Source organism: Triticum dicoccoides, chromosome 7B (genome assembly GCF_002162155.2).
Source record: "Triticum dicoccoides isolate Atlit2015 ecotype Zavitan chromosome 7B, WEW_v2.0, whole genome shotgun sequence".
NCBI classification, from domain to species: domain Eukaryota; kingdom Viridiplantae; phylum Streptophyta; class Magnoliopsida; order Poales; family Poaceae; genus Triticum; species Triticum dicoccoides.
This window is the reverse complement of record NC_041393.1, coordinates 57755480-57771006: the sequence shown is the minus strand read 5'-3', so window position 1 is coordinate 57771006 and position 15527 is coordinate 57755480.

Sequence of the window (15527 nt, the reverse complement as noted above, 5' to 3'; positions counted from 1 at the left end):
ATCGGAAGGATCCAAACCGAAGAGACACGAACGTAGACGAACAACGACGAGATCCGAGCAAATCCACCAAAGATAGATCTGCCAGAGACACACCTCCACACGCCCACCAACGATGCTAAACGCACCGCCGGAACGGGGGCTAGGCGGGGAGACCTTTATTCCATCTTCAGGGAGCCGTCGCCGTCTCGCCTTCTTGAGTAGTACACAAACCCTAACAAGATTGAAAAAAACGACTAAAAACGGAGCCCTCCCACCGGCCCTTGCCAGGATCCACCGCGCCTCCATGGCCCTAGGACCACCGGAGGCGAGGCGGACCTGCGCCTTGCATATTGTAGTTAGTGGATCTCTCTGATTGATTTTGATATATGCATGTAGACTAAATATTCTCATTTTGATGGGCACAGTTTCTTTCTAAATGGGATCAAGCTAAAAGGATAGCGGATACAACCAGATAATCAGGTAACTAAACCCATAGGCACGAAAGTAACCATGAGCAAATTGGAAAATTATAACCAAGGCTATAGGCCTCAAAGTTCTTGGCAAAACCATAACCAAACTCATCCTTGTTGCCCCATCTAGTTCTGGATGGCGAAGAACAACATCGAGAAATCTTAGTCATTGAAGACCTCTAGATGAGCAAATCTTGCTGAATGGTTACACTGTATTGCCAAACTAGGCCATTCACCTTGCTCGCCAAGGCTCGAATGAAGGGGTTGTTGGAAAATATGGCACTGTCGACAACTATGTCTCTCCAAAATATAATAACGAGAACCAAAACATCTTGCAAAAAGGTTGATAGGAACGATAAAAAACTCAGAGGCTCCTTGACAACGCCAGACCAAGCACCACCGAGACAGTCTTACAGTTGGAGAACTTTTATTCGAGATAGCACGACAATCACCAAAACCTAAATAAAGAATTGTTGCTACACACTGCACGAGAGATGAGGGTTCCCTCCCTCAGTCTTATGGTGTTGGTGTGACGTCTCTGGACATAAGGGAGCATCAATTGGATATGACTAGAGGGTTCTGATGCTTGATGGAGGTGTCATTGCCGTCGTTTGTCTTTTTGGGAGAATAATGGAGCTTCAGTTGAACGATTTCCTACCACAACTTTTAATTATGAAATGGATGAGCTTGGTGTGACTTTTTCAAAACCACTTACAGGTTATATTAGAAACAATCACTGCACACCAAACAAAATCTAACACCTTGACCCACCAAATCTCTTGTGCCTTTCCCTCCCCCCTATCTTATGAATTCGCTCCCGTCAGACATGCCACATATTAGTGTCGGCCACAGCTACATCATCGACACACCGCATCTCCGAAATATCTCCATTCTCTCTCTCTCTCTGGCAATTATAATTTCACCATATTCTTTATCGACCCTTTGGAAGCTCTTCTTGTCCACGTTATCATGTACATGTCTAGCTAAAATTTCCTCTAAGGTAAGATAGGCCAAATCTGAGAGGTTTTTCAGTTTAATTTTCTTAAGAATGATGTTAATTTGTGCGAACTTTTAGTTGGAAATGCTTGAATGTTTTGTACTTTGTTTGAAGCTAGTTGAAATTTGCACAAAATTTTATGATCTGTCAAAGCTTGCAGTTTTTTGGGTTAAAACCTATTTAAAATTGTAAAGATTTTCTGGATTTTGGTTGGAAGCGACATACAGTCAATGAAAGTTTTTGAATACCATTGAAGTTCAATTACAAATATGATTTTCCCTTCATGAGAGGTGTGTATATTGTTGAAAGTTGTTCATAGGCTTGTAATACGTTGAGCTCATCACTGCTAATCACCATGTATGCCCAGTGGCGGATCTGCAAGGTGGCCACGGTGGATCACGACCCACCCTAGAATTGTGAAACTGCTTATATACATATATATCTAATTGGGCTAGAGAGGAAAAAAGTCCCACTAACCTATCCAGGGATGACGCAGCCACGGTCCACATCGAGCAGAACCCTCGTCACCCTCGCGCACCAACTCAACCTCGACGACCGTCACCCAGCCGGCCAACCAACTCGCCGTCGCGATGTCACCAGTCGCCGCCGAGCCCAGCCCGCCTAGTCTGGTAGCGCCCCCGTCCGGCCACCCGCCCAGTCACTATCATCCCTGCCCCTGCGTTGCGCGCGGTTGCGCACCTGCGCCCCTTCCCTGCTCCCGGCGGTCCTGTCGTCCCGCCTCCACTTCCCGTCTTCCCGCCGGCCCGGTCGCCCCCAGCAAAGCCCCACCAAGGTGACAAACAAGTTACATGTACTTTTTGCCCCAATTTCAGACTTACGGGTTGCCTATTTACCTCAATTTCCTTCACTAACACATACATAATCGATCTATATGCTTAAATTCGAATAATGTAGAAATGATGTAAAATTTTAGTTGGCTTGAAAGAAGCCACACAAAGGCTTGAATTTTGCCTCAATTAGTTTCTTTATAGTTAGCTTGAATGAAGCCAACTATCATTTCTGCCTCAATTACTTTCATTTTGCACATAATGAATCAATTTACTTGTGTATTGATAGGAAGTAAATTTTTATTACATAATTTTTGAAGCATAGGCTTCTTTATGCAAAACTTATGCGACCTGGGCGAAAGCGCAAAATCTCCGGTTGGGTGGTGATGGCTCTCTGGCATCACTGTCCTTCTTGAAGGCGCCACCTTTGGTCAGCGGATGGGTGGTCGAGGCTTCGCAGGAGGGGGGTTGTCTTCCTCGGTGGTGTTCCTGCTCGATTGCTTTCGATCGATGTTGATTCAGGCTTCGACGGTGACGAAGTATGGGTTGTGGCGGTGCGAGCTGAGGTAACCGAGCTTGCAGTTCTCTCCCCGGCATCCTGTCGGCCTGGCCTTCTGCTCGGGTGAGCGGCTTTACCTGCCGACGGCATGGTGCCCTACGGTCCGGGGCGAGGGGGCTTGAGCCTTCTTCGGAGGTAGAGACGGCTTGTGGTTTGATGTTGGTTGCCTCAGCAGAGTTAACGATGTGTGGCCTCCTCCGACTGCGGGTTTCGGCCCTGTCCTAGTCGTGTCATAGTCAGGATCGGGTTTGCTGACTTACTGGTCCTTCCGGTGTCTTGTATCTTTACCGTTCTTGCTCTTTTTATTTTCTTTTGTTGTATTGTCCGTTGTATGCTGGTTGTGGTGCTTTATATGTAAAGCAGATGGAAACCCTTTATCGTCAAATTTATGCAAAACTTAGTCTTAATTGAGAATTCTAGTGTGTATGTAAGACCATATTGATCTATTTCTATGTGATACCGAGAACTAGTTAGAATGTTCACATGTCATATTTCTTGTCAATTTTTTTGGGGGTGGACCACCCTGATGGCAAATGCTAGCTCCGCCACTTTGGATGCCCCTCCATAGAATCAAGTTTGAAGTAGAGGAGAACATCCAAGAAGTTGAAGGGAGGGTTCATGGGATGAACCATCGGGTTAGTCACTTTCCAAAAAAGGGGAAGCTTTGTGTTGTTTCCTACTATGTGGATCGGATGGTCCCATGGGTTGATGTAAATTATCATTGCCTTTTCATTCAAACTCGTTTCATTTAATTTCATTTTTTGAAACGGAGTGAGAGTTTGGCATTACATTTTATTGCCATCAATGGGGTACAGGACATGTGAACTTTCCCCAGTAGCTCACGACAGACACCATCTGACTAAACAGATAGAAAAAGAACATAAAAGGAATGAAAGACGCCTAATCAGCCCCCACGCCGCTTCGTACCCAGGGTGACTTGGCCGGCGGCCCAACTGAGGGAGTCCTGGATTAAGGGGTTCTCGGACAGCCGGACTATATACATTGGCCGTACTGTTGGACTATGAAGATACAAGATAGAAGACTTCGTCCCGTGTCCGGGTGGGACTCTCCTTTGCGTGAAAGGCAAGCTTGGCGATTCGGATATGTAGATTCCCTTCTCTGTAACTGACCTGATGTAACCCTAGCCCCCTCTGGTGTCTATATAAACCGGAGGGTTTAGTCCGTAGGACAACAACAACAATCATAATCATAGACTAGCTTCTAGGGTTAGCCTCTACGATCGCGTGGTAGATCAACTCTTGTAATACTCATATCATCAAGATCAATCAAGCAGGAAGTAGGGTATTACCCCCATAGAGAGGGCCTGAACCTGGGTAAACATCGTGTCCCCCGCCTCCTATTACCATTAGCCTTAGACGCACAGTTCGGGACCCCCTACCCGAGATCCGCAGGTTTTGACTCCGACATTGGTGCTTTCATTGAGAGTTCCACTATGACGTCGAAGATAGGGTTGATGGCTCGCCTTGTTATCAAGGACAACATCACCTCCGGGGGAGCCCTGGCCTCAGGCCAAACCCTCCGGCTGGGTGGCTTCGTTATGACCGCCCGTTCGGCCATTGGGCTGATGATGACTTCTCGGGTCATCAAAAATCGTCTCCACGTCCGCTCGGAATACGCCGAGAAGATGGATCCGACGGATTTATCATCTTTGAACGAGCTCCTGGATCGCATCGCTGCCTTGGGAGTCGCCACGGACTATGATCGGATTGGGCTTAAACCCAATCAGAGAGAGATTAACTCTCCGCCGATCACCCATCAGATAGCGGTGGTGGAAGAACAATGCAACGACTCTTCCCCTATATTGAGGACGAACTATGTCCGGATTACTGAGATCCCTGAGCCGGATACCCGCTCGCGGGAAGATATGCCCCGAACTCCGAACTTAGAATCGAACTGTGGGCCAGAAAAATTGGTTGACATCCCGGAACCCGAACTATTAAGCTCGGAAGTTCCTCAAGCTCTGGGTCCCAGATCGGGTCAGGGTTCGGACTTAAATCCACCCACCCACCCAGATACAAGAAATCTTTCCCACATCAGACAACATCCCCAAGAGACAGTACATCACTTTTGGGCCAGATTCCTCCTTGCAATGAACAAGGTTAAGGACTGTCGCGATGAAGACGCAATCTCATTATTTTGCAAAAATTACACGGACAAGGGAATCCTTAATGCCATAAATCGCTGCCACGTATCACACTTCGTTGACTTGGTGGCCATAGTACAGAAGTACTACGCGATGGAAAGCGCCTGGAAAACTCAGGCAGCCTTTTGGGATCCACTGGCTCTCACTAAACCCCTTGTCCAAACAAAAAGGGTGCACCCTCATAGGTCACTCGATCCAATCACGAAGAAATCGAAGCCCACTATAGGGCGCGGAACCGTATTGGAGGGACGGCTTGACAGGCCATGCAACATACACACCACATCGGATACCGTACCAACACACAACCTTAGAGCATGTTGGATACCTCGGCAGGTGGCCAAGAGCGGCGAGGATCTCCTCATCAACAACACCGCAGAGCACCATCCCACGGAAAACAACAACAACACATACCATTAGCCTTAGACGCACAGTTCGGGACCCCCTACCCGAGATCCGCCGGTTTTGACTCCGACATTGGTGCTTTCATTGAGAGTTCCACTGTGACGTCGAAGATAGGGTTGATGGCTCGCCTTGTTATCAAGGACAACATCACCTCCGGGGGAACCCTGGCCTCAGGCCAAACCCTCCGGCTGGGTGGCTTCGTTATGACCGCCCGTTCGGCCATTGGGCCGATGATGACTTCTCAGGTCATCGAAAATCGTCTCCACGTCAGCTCGGAATACGCCGAGAAGATGGATCCGATGGATTTATCATCTTTGAACGAGCTCCTGGATCGCATCGCTGCCTTGGGAGTCGCCACGGACTATGATCGGATTGGGCTTAAACCCAATCAGAGAGAGATTAACTCTCCGCCGATCACCCATCAGATAGCGGTGGTGGAAGAGCAATGCAACGACTCTTCCCCTATATTGAGGACGAACTATGTCCGGATTACTGAGATCCCTGAGTCGGATACCCGCTCGCGGGAAGATATGCCCTGAACTCCGAACTTAGAATCAGACTGTGGGCCAGAAAAATTGGTTGACATCCCGGAACCCGAACTATTAAGCTCGGAAGTTCCTTAAGCTCTGGGTCCCAGATCGGGTCAGGGTTCGGACTTAAATCCACCCACCCACCCAGATACAAGCAATCTTTCCCACATCAGACAACATCCCCAAGAGACAGTACATCACTTTTGGGCCAGATTCCTCCTTGCAATGAACAAGGTTAAGGACTGTCACGATGAAGACGCAATCTCATTATTTTGCAAAAATTACACGGACAAGGGAATCCATAATGCCATAAATCGCTGCCACGTATCACACTTCGTTGACTTGGTGACCATAGTACAGAAGTACTACGCGATGGAAAGTGCCTGGAAAACTTAGGCAACCTTTTGGGATCCACTGGCTCTCACTAAACCCCTTGTCCGAACAAAAAGGGTGCACCCTCATAGGTCACTCGATCCAATCACGAAGAAATCGAAGCCCACTATAGGGCGCGGAACCGTATTGGAGGGACGGCTCGACATGCCATGCAACATACACACCACATCGGATACCGTACCAACACACAACCTTAGAGCATGTTGGATACCTCGGCAGGTGGCCAAGAGCGGCGAGGATCTCCTCATCAACAACACCGCAGAGCACCATCCCACGGAAAACAACAACAACACAGTGTTGATAGTCTTCAAGACTTTTGCCTCGAATAACAGGCGCAAGAGAGCACTCTGCGGCCTCGCCGAAGTCTGGCAAGTCACATCAGTAAATCCCTAGAATGACATAGCTATAACTTTCAATGCCAGTGACGAACCGCCATCCTGAACAGTCCAAGCACCAGCCACTTTGGTCCTTAGTCCAATCATGGACGGCTTCCGACTTAGCAAAGTGCTCATGGATGGCGGCAGCGGACTAAACCTCATTTACAAGGATACTGTCAATAAAATGGAAATAGACAGGAGCCACATTGAACCAAGCAGCACCACCTTCCGGGGAATTATTCCCAGTCGAGAGGCACGATGTGCGGGAAAAATCACACTCGATGTGGTATTCGGCACGCCGGAGAATTATGAAGGAAATATGCCCTAGAGGCAATAATAAAGTTATTATTTTTTCCTCATATCATGATAAATGTTTATTATTCATGCTAGAATTGTATTAACCGGAAACATGATACATGTGTGAATACATAAACAAACATATAGTCACTAGTATGCCTCTACTTGACTAGCTCATTGATCAAAGATGGTTATGTTTCCTAACCATAGACATGTGTTGTCATTTGATTAACGGGATCACATCATTAGGAGCATGATGTGATTGACATGACCCATTCCGTTAGCCTAGCACTTGATCGTTTAGTATATTGCCATTGCTTTCTTCATGACTTATACATGTTCCTGTAACTATGAGATTATGCAACTCCCGTTTACTGGAGGAACACTTTGGGTGCTACCAAACATCACAACGTAACTGGGTAATTATAAAGGAGTACTACAGGTGTCTCCAAAGGTACATGTTGGGTTGGCGTATTTCGAGATTAGGTTTTGTCACTCCGATTCTCGGAGAGGTATCTCTCGGCCCTCTCGGTAATGCACATCACTATAAGCCTTGCAAGCAATGTAGATAATGAGTTAGTTACGGAATGATGCATTACGTAATGAGTAAAGAGACTTGCCGGTAACGAGATTGAACTAGGTATTAGATACCGACGATCGAATCTCGGGCAAGTAACATACCGATAACAAAGGGAACAACGTATGTTGTTATGCGGTTTGACCGATAAAGATCTTCGTAGAATATGTAGGAGCCAATATGAGCATCCAGGTTCCGCTATTGGTTATTGACCAAGGATAGTTCTAGGTCATGTCTACATAGTTCTCGAACCCGTAGGGTCCGCACGCTTAACGCTACGATGAGAGTTTTATTATGAGTTTATGAAGGAAATATGCCCTAGAGGCAATAATAAAGTTATTATTAATTTCCTTATATCATGATAAATGTTTATCATTCATGCTAGAATTGTATTAACCGGAAACATAATACATGTGTGAATAGATAGACAAACATAGTGTCACTAGTATGCCTCTACTTGACTAGCTCGTTTATCAAAGATGGTTATGTTTCCTAACCATAGACAAAAGAGTTGTCATTTGATTAACAGGATCACATCATTAGGAGAATGATGTGATTGACTTGACCCATTCTGTTAGCTTAGCACTTGACCGTTTAGTATGTTGTTGTTGCTTTCTTCATGACTTATACATGTTCCTGTAACTATGAGATTATGCAACTTCCGTTTACCGGAGGAACACTTTGGGTGCTACCAAACGTCACAACGTAACTGGGTGATTATAAAGGAGTACTACAGGTGTCTTCAAAGGTACATGTTGGGTTGGCGTATTTCGAGATTAGGTTTTGTCACTCCGATTGTCGGAGAGGTATCTCTGGGCAGTCTCGGTAATGCACATCACTATAAGCCTTGCAAGCAATGTAACTAATGAGTTAGTTACGGAATGATGTATTACGTAACGAGTAAAGAGACTTGCCGGTAACGAGATTGAACTAGGTATTGGATACCAACGATCGAATGTCGGGCAAGTAACATACCGATGACAAAGGGAACAACGTATGTTGTTATGCGGTTTGACCGATAAAGATCTTCGTAGAATATGTGGGAGCCAATATGAGCATCCAGGTTACGCTATTGGTTATTGACCGAGAATAGTTCTAGGTCATGTCTACATTGTTCTCGAACCCGTATGGTCCGCACGCTTAAGGTTTCGATGACAGTTATATTATGAGTTTATGAGTTTTGAGGTACCGAAGGAGTTCGGAGTCCCGGATGAGATCGGGGACATGACGAGGAGTCTCGAAATGGTCGAGACGTAAAGATTGATATATTGGACGACTATATTCGGAGTTCGAAAAGGTTCCGAGTGATTCGGGTATTTTTCGGAGTACCGGAGAGTTACGGGAATTCGCCGGGGAGTATATGGGCCTTATTGGACCATACGGGAATAGAGGAGAGAGGCCGAAAGGAAGGAGGCGCGCAGCCCCCCTCTGGCCCGAATTGGACAAGGGGTGCGGCCCCTTTTTCCTTCCTCCTCTCCCCCTCTTCCCCCCTTCTCCTACTCCAACAAGGAAGGAGGGAGTCCTACTCCCGGTGGGAGTAGGACACCCCTTGGTGCGCCCCTCCTAGGCCGGCCGCCCCCTCCCCCCTTGTTCTTTTATATACGGGGGCAGGGGGCACCTCTAGGCACAACACAAGTTGATCTACGGATCGTTCCTTAGCCGTGTGCGGTGCCCCCCTCCACCATATTCCACCTCGGTCATATCGTCGCGGAGTTTAGGCGAAGCCCTGCGCCGGTAGAACATCATCATCATCACCACGCCGTCGTGCTGACAGAACTCATCCCCGAAGCTTTGCTGGATCGGAGCCCGGGGATCGTCATCGAGCTGAACGTGTGCTGAACTCGGAGGTGCCGTACGTTCGGTGCTTGGATCGGTCGGATCGTGAAGACGTACGACTACATCAACCGCGTTGTGCTAACGCTTCCGCTTACGGTCTACGAGGGTACGTGGACAACGCTCTCCCCTCTCGTTGCCATGCCATCACCATGATCTTGCGTGTGCGTAGGAAATTTTTTGAAATTACTACGTTCCCCAACAGTGGCATCCGAGCCTGGTTTTATGCATAGATGTCATATGCACGAGTAGAACACAAGTGAGTTGTGGGCGATACAAGTCATACTGCTTACCAGCATGTCATACTTTGGCTCAGCGGTATTGTGAGGTGAAGCGGCCCGGACCGACATTACACGTACGCTTATGCGAGACTGGTTTCACCATTATGAGCACTCGTGCTTAAAGGTGACTGGCGGGTGTCTGTCTCTCTCACTTTAGCTGAACTGAGTGTGGCTACGCCCGGTCCTTGCGAAGGTTAAAACAACACTAACTTGACGAACTATCGTTGTGGTTTTGATGCGTAGGTAAGAACGGTTCTTGCTAAGCCCGTAGCAGCCACGTAAAATTTGCAACAACAAAGTAGAGGACGTTTAACTTGTTTTTGCAGGGCATGCTGTGATGTGATATGGTCAAGACGTGATGCTATATTTTACTGTATGAGATGATCATGTTTTGTAACCGAAGTTATCGGCAACTGGCAGGAGCCATATGGTTGTCGCTTTATTGTATGAAATGCAAACGCCCTGTAATTGCTTTACTTTATCACTAAGCGGTAGCGATAGTCGTAGAAGCAATAGATGGCGTAACGACAACGATGCTACGATGGAGATCAAGGTGTCGCGCCGGTGACGATGGTGATCACGACTGTACTTCGAAGATGGAGATCACAAGCACAAGATGATGATGGCCATATCATATCACTTATATTGATTGCATGTGATGTTTATCCTTTATGCATCTTATCTTGCTTTGATTGACGGTAGCATTTTAAGATGATCTCTCACTAATTATCAAGAAGTGTTCTCCCTGAGTATGCACCGTTGCGGAAGTTCTTTGTGCTGAGACACCACGTGATGATCGGGTGTGATAGGCTCTACGTTCAAATACAACGGGTGCAAAACAGTTGCACACGCGGAATACTCGGGTTAAACTTGACGAGCCTAGCATATACAGATATGGCCTCGGAGCACGGAGACCGAAAGGTCGAGCATGAATCATATAGTAGATATGATCAACATATTGATGTTCACCATTGAAACTACTCCATCTCACGTGATGATCGTACATGGTTTAGTTGATTTGGATCACGTGATCACTTAGATGACTAGAGAGATGTCTGTCTAAGTGGGAGTTCTTAAGTAATATGATTAATTGAACTTTAATTTATCATGAACTTAGTCCTGGTAGTATTTTGCAAATTATGTTGTAGATCAATAGCTTGCGTTGTTGCTTTCATATGTTTATTTTGATATGTTCCTAGAGAAAATTGTGTTGAAAGATGTTAGTAGCAATGATGCGGATTGGATCCGTGATCTGAGGTTTATCCTCATTGCTGCACAGAAGAATTATGTCCTTAATGCACCGCTAGGTGACAGACCTATTGAAGGAGCAGATGCAGACGTTATGAACGTTTGGCTAGCTCAATATGATGACTACTTGATAGTTTTGTGCACCATGCTTTACGGCTTAGAATCGGGACTTCAAAGACGTTTTGAACGTCATGGACCATATGAGATGTTCCAGGAGTTGAAGTTAATATTTCAAGCAAATACCTGAGTTGAGAGATATGAAGTCTCCAACAAGTTCTATGGCTAAAAGATGGAGGAGAATCGCTCAACTAGTGAGCATGTGCTCAGATTGTCTGGGTACTACAATCACTTGAATCAAGTGGGAGTTAGTCTTCTAGATAAGATAGTGATTGACAGAATTCTCTAGTCACCATCACTAAGTTACTAGAACTTTGTGATGAACTATAGTATGCAAGGATGACGAAAACGATTCCCGAGCTCTTCGTAATGCTGAAATCGACGAAGGTAGAAATCAAGAAAGAGCATCAAGTGTTGATGGTTGACAAGATCACTAGTTTCAAGAAAAGGGCAAAGGGAAAGAAAGGGAAACTTCAAGTAGAATGACAAAAAAGTTGTCACTCCTGCGAAGAAGCCCAAAGCTGGACCAAAGCCTGAAACTGAATGATTATACTGCAAAGGAAATGGTCACTGGAAGTGGAAATGCCCTGAATATTTGGTGGATAAGAAGGATGGAAAAGTGAACAAGGGTATATTTGATATACAGGTTATTGATGTGTACCTTACTAGTGTTTATAGTAGCCCCTGAGTATTTGATACTTGTTCGGTTGCTAAATATTAGTAACTCGAAACAGGAGTTATAGAATAAACAGAGACTAGTTGAGGGTGAAGTGACGATGTGTGTTGGAAGTGGTTCCAAGATTGATATGATCATCATCGCACACTCCCTATACTTTCGGGATTAGTGTTAAACCTAAATAAATGTTATTTGGCGTTTGCGTTGAGCATGAATATGATTTGATCATGTTTATTGCGATATGGTTATTCATTTAAAGTCAAAGAATAATTGTTGTTCTATTTACATGAATAAAACCTTCGATGGTCATACACCCAATGAAAATAGTTTATTGGATCTCGATCGTAGTAATACACATATGCATAATATTGATGCCAAAAGATGCAAAGTTGATAATGATAGTGCAACTTATTTGTGGCACTGCCGTTTGGGTCATATCGGTGTAAAGCGCATGAAGAAACTCCATAAAGATGGATTTTTGGAATCTCTTGGTTATGAATCATTTGATGCTTGCGAACCGTGCCTTTTGGGCAAGATGACTAAAACTCCATTCTCTGGAACAATGGAATGAGCTAGTGACTTATTGGAAATAATACATACCGATGTATGCGGTCCAATGAGTGTTAATGCTTGTGGCGGGTATCGTTATTTTTTGACCTTCACAAATGATTTGAGCAGATATGGGTATATCTACTTAATGAAGCACAAGTCTGAAACATTTGAAAAGTTCAAAGAATTTCAGAGTGAAGTGGACAATCATCGTAACAAGAAAATAAAGTTTCTGTGATTTGATCGCGGAGACAAATATTTGAGTTACGAGTTTGGTCTTCAATTAAAACAATGTGGAATAGTTTCACAGCTCACGCCACCTGGAACACCACAATGTTATGGTGTGTCCGAACGTCGTAACCGCACTTTATTGGATATGGTGCGATCTATGATGTCTCTTACTGATTTACCGCTATTGTTTTGGGGTTATGCATTAGAGACAACTGCATTCACGTTAAAAGGGCACCATCTAAATCCATTGAGACGACACCATATGAACTGTGGTTTAGCAAGAAACCCAAGTTGTCGTTTCTTAAAGTTTGGGGCTGCGATGCTTATGTGAAAAAGTTTCATCCTTATAAGCTCAAACCCAAATTGGAGAAGTGCGTCTTCATAGAATACCCAAAGGAAACTGTTGGGTACACCTTCCATCATAGATCCTAAGGCAAAATATTCGTTGCTAAAAATGGATCCTTTCTAGAGAAGGAGTTTCTCTCTAAAGAAGTGAGTGGGAGGAAAGTAGAACTTGATGAGGTAATTGTACCTTCTCCCTTATTGGAAAGTAGTTCATCACAGAAATCAGTTCCAGTGATTCCTACACCAATTAGTGAGGAAGTTAATGATGATGATCATGAAACTTCAGATCAAGTTGCTACCAAACCTCGTAGGTCTTCCAGAATAAGATCCGCACCAGAGTGGTACGGTAATCGTGTTCTAGAAGTCATGTTACTAGATCATGATGAACCTACGAACTATGAGGAAGCGATGATGAGCCCAGATTCTTCGAAATGGCTTGAGGCCATAAAATCTAAGATAGGATCCATATATGAGAACAAAGTGTGGACTTTGATTGACTTGCTCGATGATCAAGAAGCCATGTTAAATAAATGGATCTTCAAGTGGAAGACGGACACTGATAGTAGTGTTACTATCTACTAAGCTCGACTTGTTGCGAAAGTTTTTCGACAAGTTCAAGGTGTTGAATATAATGAGATTTTCTCACTCGTATCGATGCTTAAGTCTGTCTGAATCATGTTAGCAATTGCCACATTTTATGAAATCTGGCAAATGGATGTCAAAACTGTATTCCTTAATGGATTTTTAAAGAGTTGTATATGATGCAACCAGAAGGTTTTGCTAATCCTAAAGGTGCTAACAAAATGTGCAAGCTCCAGCGATCCATCAATGGACTGGTGCAAGCATCTCGGAGTTGGAATATACGCTTTGATGAGTTCATCAAAGCATATAGTTTTATACAGACTTTTGGAAAGGCCTGTATTTACAAGAAAGTGAGTGGGAGCACTACAACATTTCTGATAAGTATATGTGAATGACATATTGTTGATTGGAAATAATGTAGAATTATTCTGCAAAGCATAAAGGAATGTTTGAAATGAGTTTTTCAAAGAAAGACCTCAGTGAAGCTGCTTACATATTAAGCATCAAGATCTATTGAGATAGATCAAGACGCTTGATAAGTTTTTTCAATAAGTACATACCTTGTCAAGATTTTGAAATAGTTCAAAATGGAACAGTCAAAGAAAGAGTTCTTTCCTGTGTTGCAAAGGTGTGAAATTGAGTAAGACTCAAGACCCGACCATGGCAGAAAATAGAAAGAGAATGAAAAGTCATTCCCTATGCCTCAGTCATAGGTTCTATAAAGTATGCTATGCTGTGAACCAGACTTAATGTATACCTTGCTCTGAGTTTGGCAAAGGAATACAATTTTGATCTAATAGTAGATCACTGGACAGCGGTCAAGAATATCCTTAGTGAGGACTAAGGAGATGTTTCTCGATTATGGAGGTGATAAAAGAGCTCGTCGTAAAAGTTACATCGGTGCAAACTTTTACACTGATCCATATGACTCTAAGTCGCAATCTGGATACATATTGAAAGTGGGAGAATGAGCTAAAGTAGCTCCATGCAGAGCATTGTAGACATAGAATATTTGAAAAATACATACGACTCTGAATGTGACAGACCCATTGACTAAACTTCTCTCACGAGCAAAAAATGATCATACCTTAGTACTCTTTGGGTGTTAATCACATAGCGACGTGAACTAGATTATTGACTCTAGTAAATCTTTTGGGTGTTGATCACATGACGATGTGAACTATGGGTATTAATCACATACATATGTGAGTATTGGTGTTAAATCACATGATGATGTGAACTAGATTATTGACTCTAGTGCAAGTGGGAGACTGAAGGAAATATGCCCTAGAGGCAATAATAAAGTTATTATTAATTTCCTTATATCACGATAAATGTTTATTATTCATGCTAGAATTGTATTAACCGGAAACATAATACATGTGTGAATAGATAGACAAACATAGTGTCACTAGTATGCCTCTACTTGACTAGCTCGTTTATCAAAGATGGTTATGTTTCCTAACCATAGACAAAAGAGTTGTCATTTGATTAACGGGATCACATCATTAGGAGAATGATGTGATTGACTTGACCCATTCTGTTAGCTTAGCACTTGATCGTTTAGTATGTTGCTGTTGCTTTCTTCATGACTTATACATGTTCCTGTAACTATGAGATTATGCAACTTCCGTTTACCGGAGAAACACTTTGGGTGCTACCAAACGTCACAACGTAACTGGGTGATTATAAAGGAGTACTACAGGTGTCTCCAAAGGTACATGTTGGGTTGGCGTATTTCGAGATTAGGTTTTGTCACTCCGATTGTCGGAGAGGTATCTCTGGGCCCTCTCGGTAATGCACATCACTATAAGCCTTGCAAGCAATGTAGCTAATGAGTTAGTTACGGAATGATGTATTACGTAACGAGTAAAGAGACTTGCCGGTAACGAGATTGAACTAGGTATTGGATACCGACGATCGAATCTCGGGCAAGTAACATACCGATGACAAAGGGAACAACGTATGTTGTTATGCGGTTTGACCGATAAAGATCTTCGTAGAATATGTGGGAGCCAATATAAGCATCCAGGTTCCGCTATTGGTTATTGACCGAGAATAGTTCTAGGTCATGTCTACATTGTTCTCGAACCCGTAGGGTCCGCACGCTTAAGGTTTCGATGATAGTTATA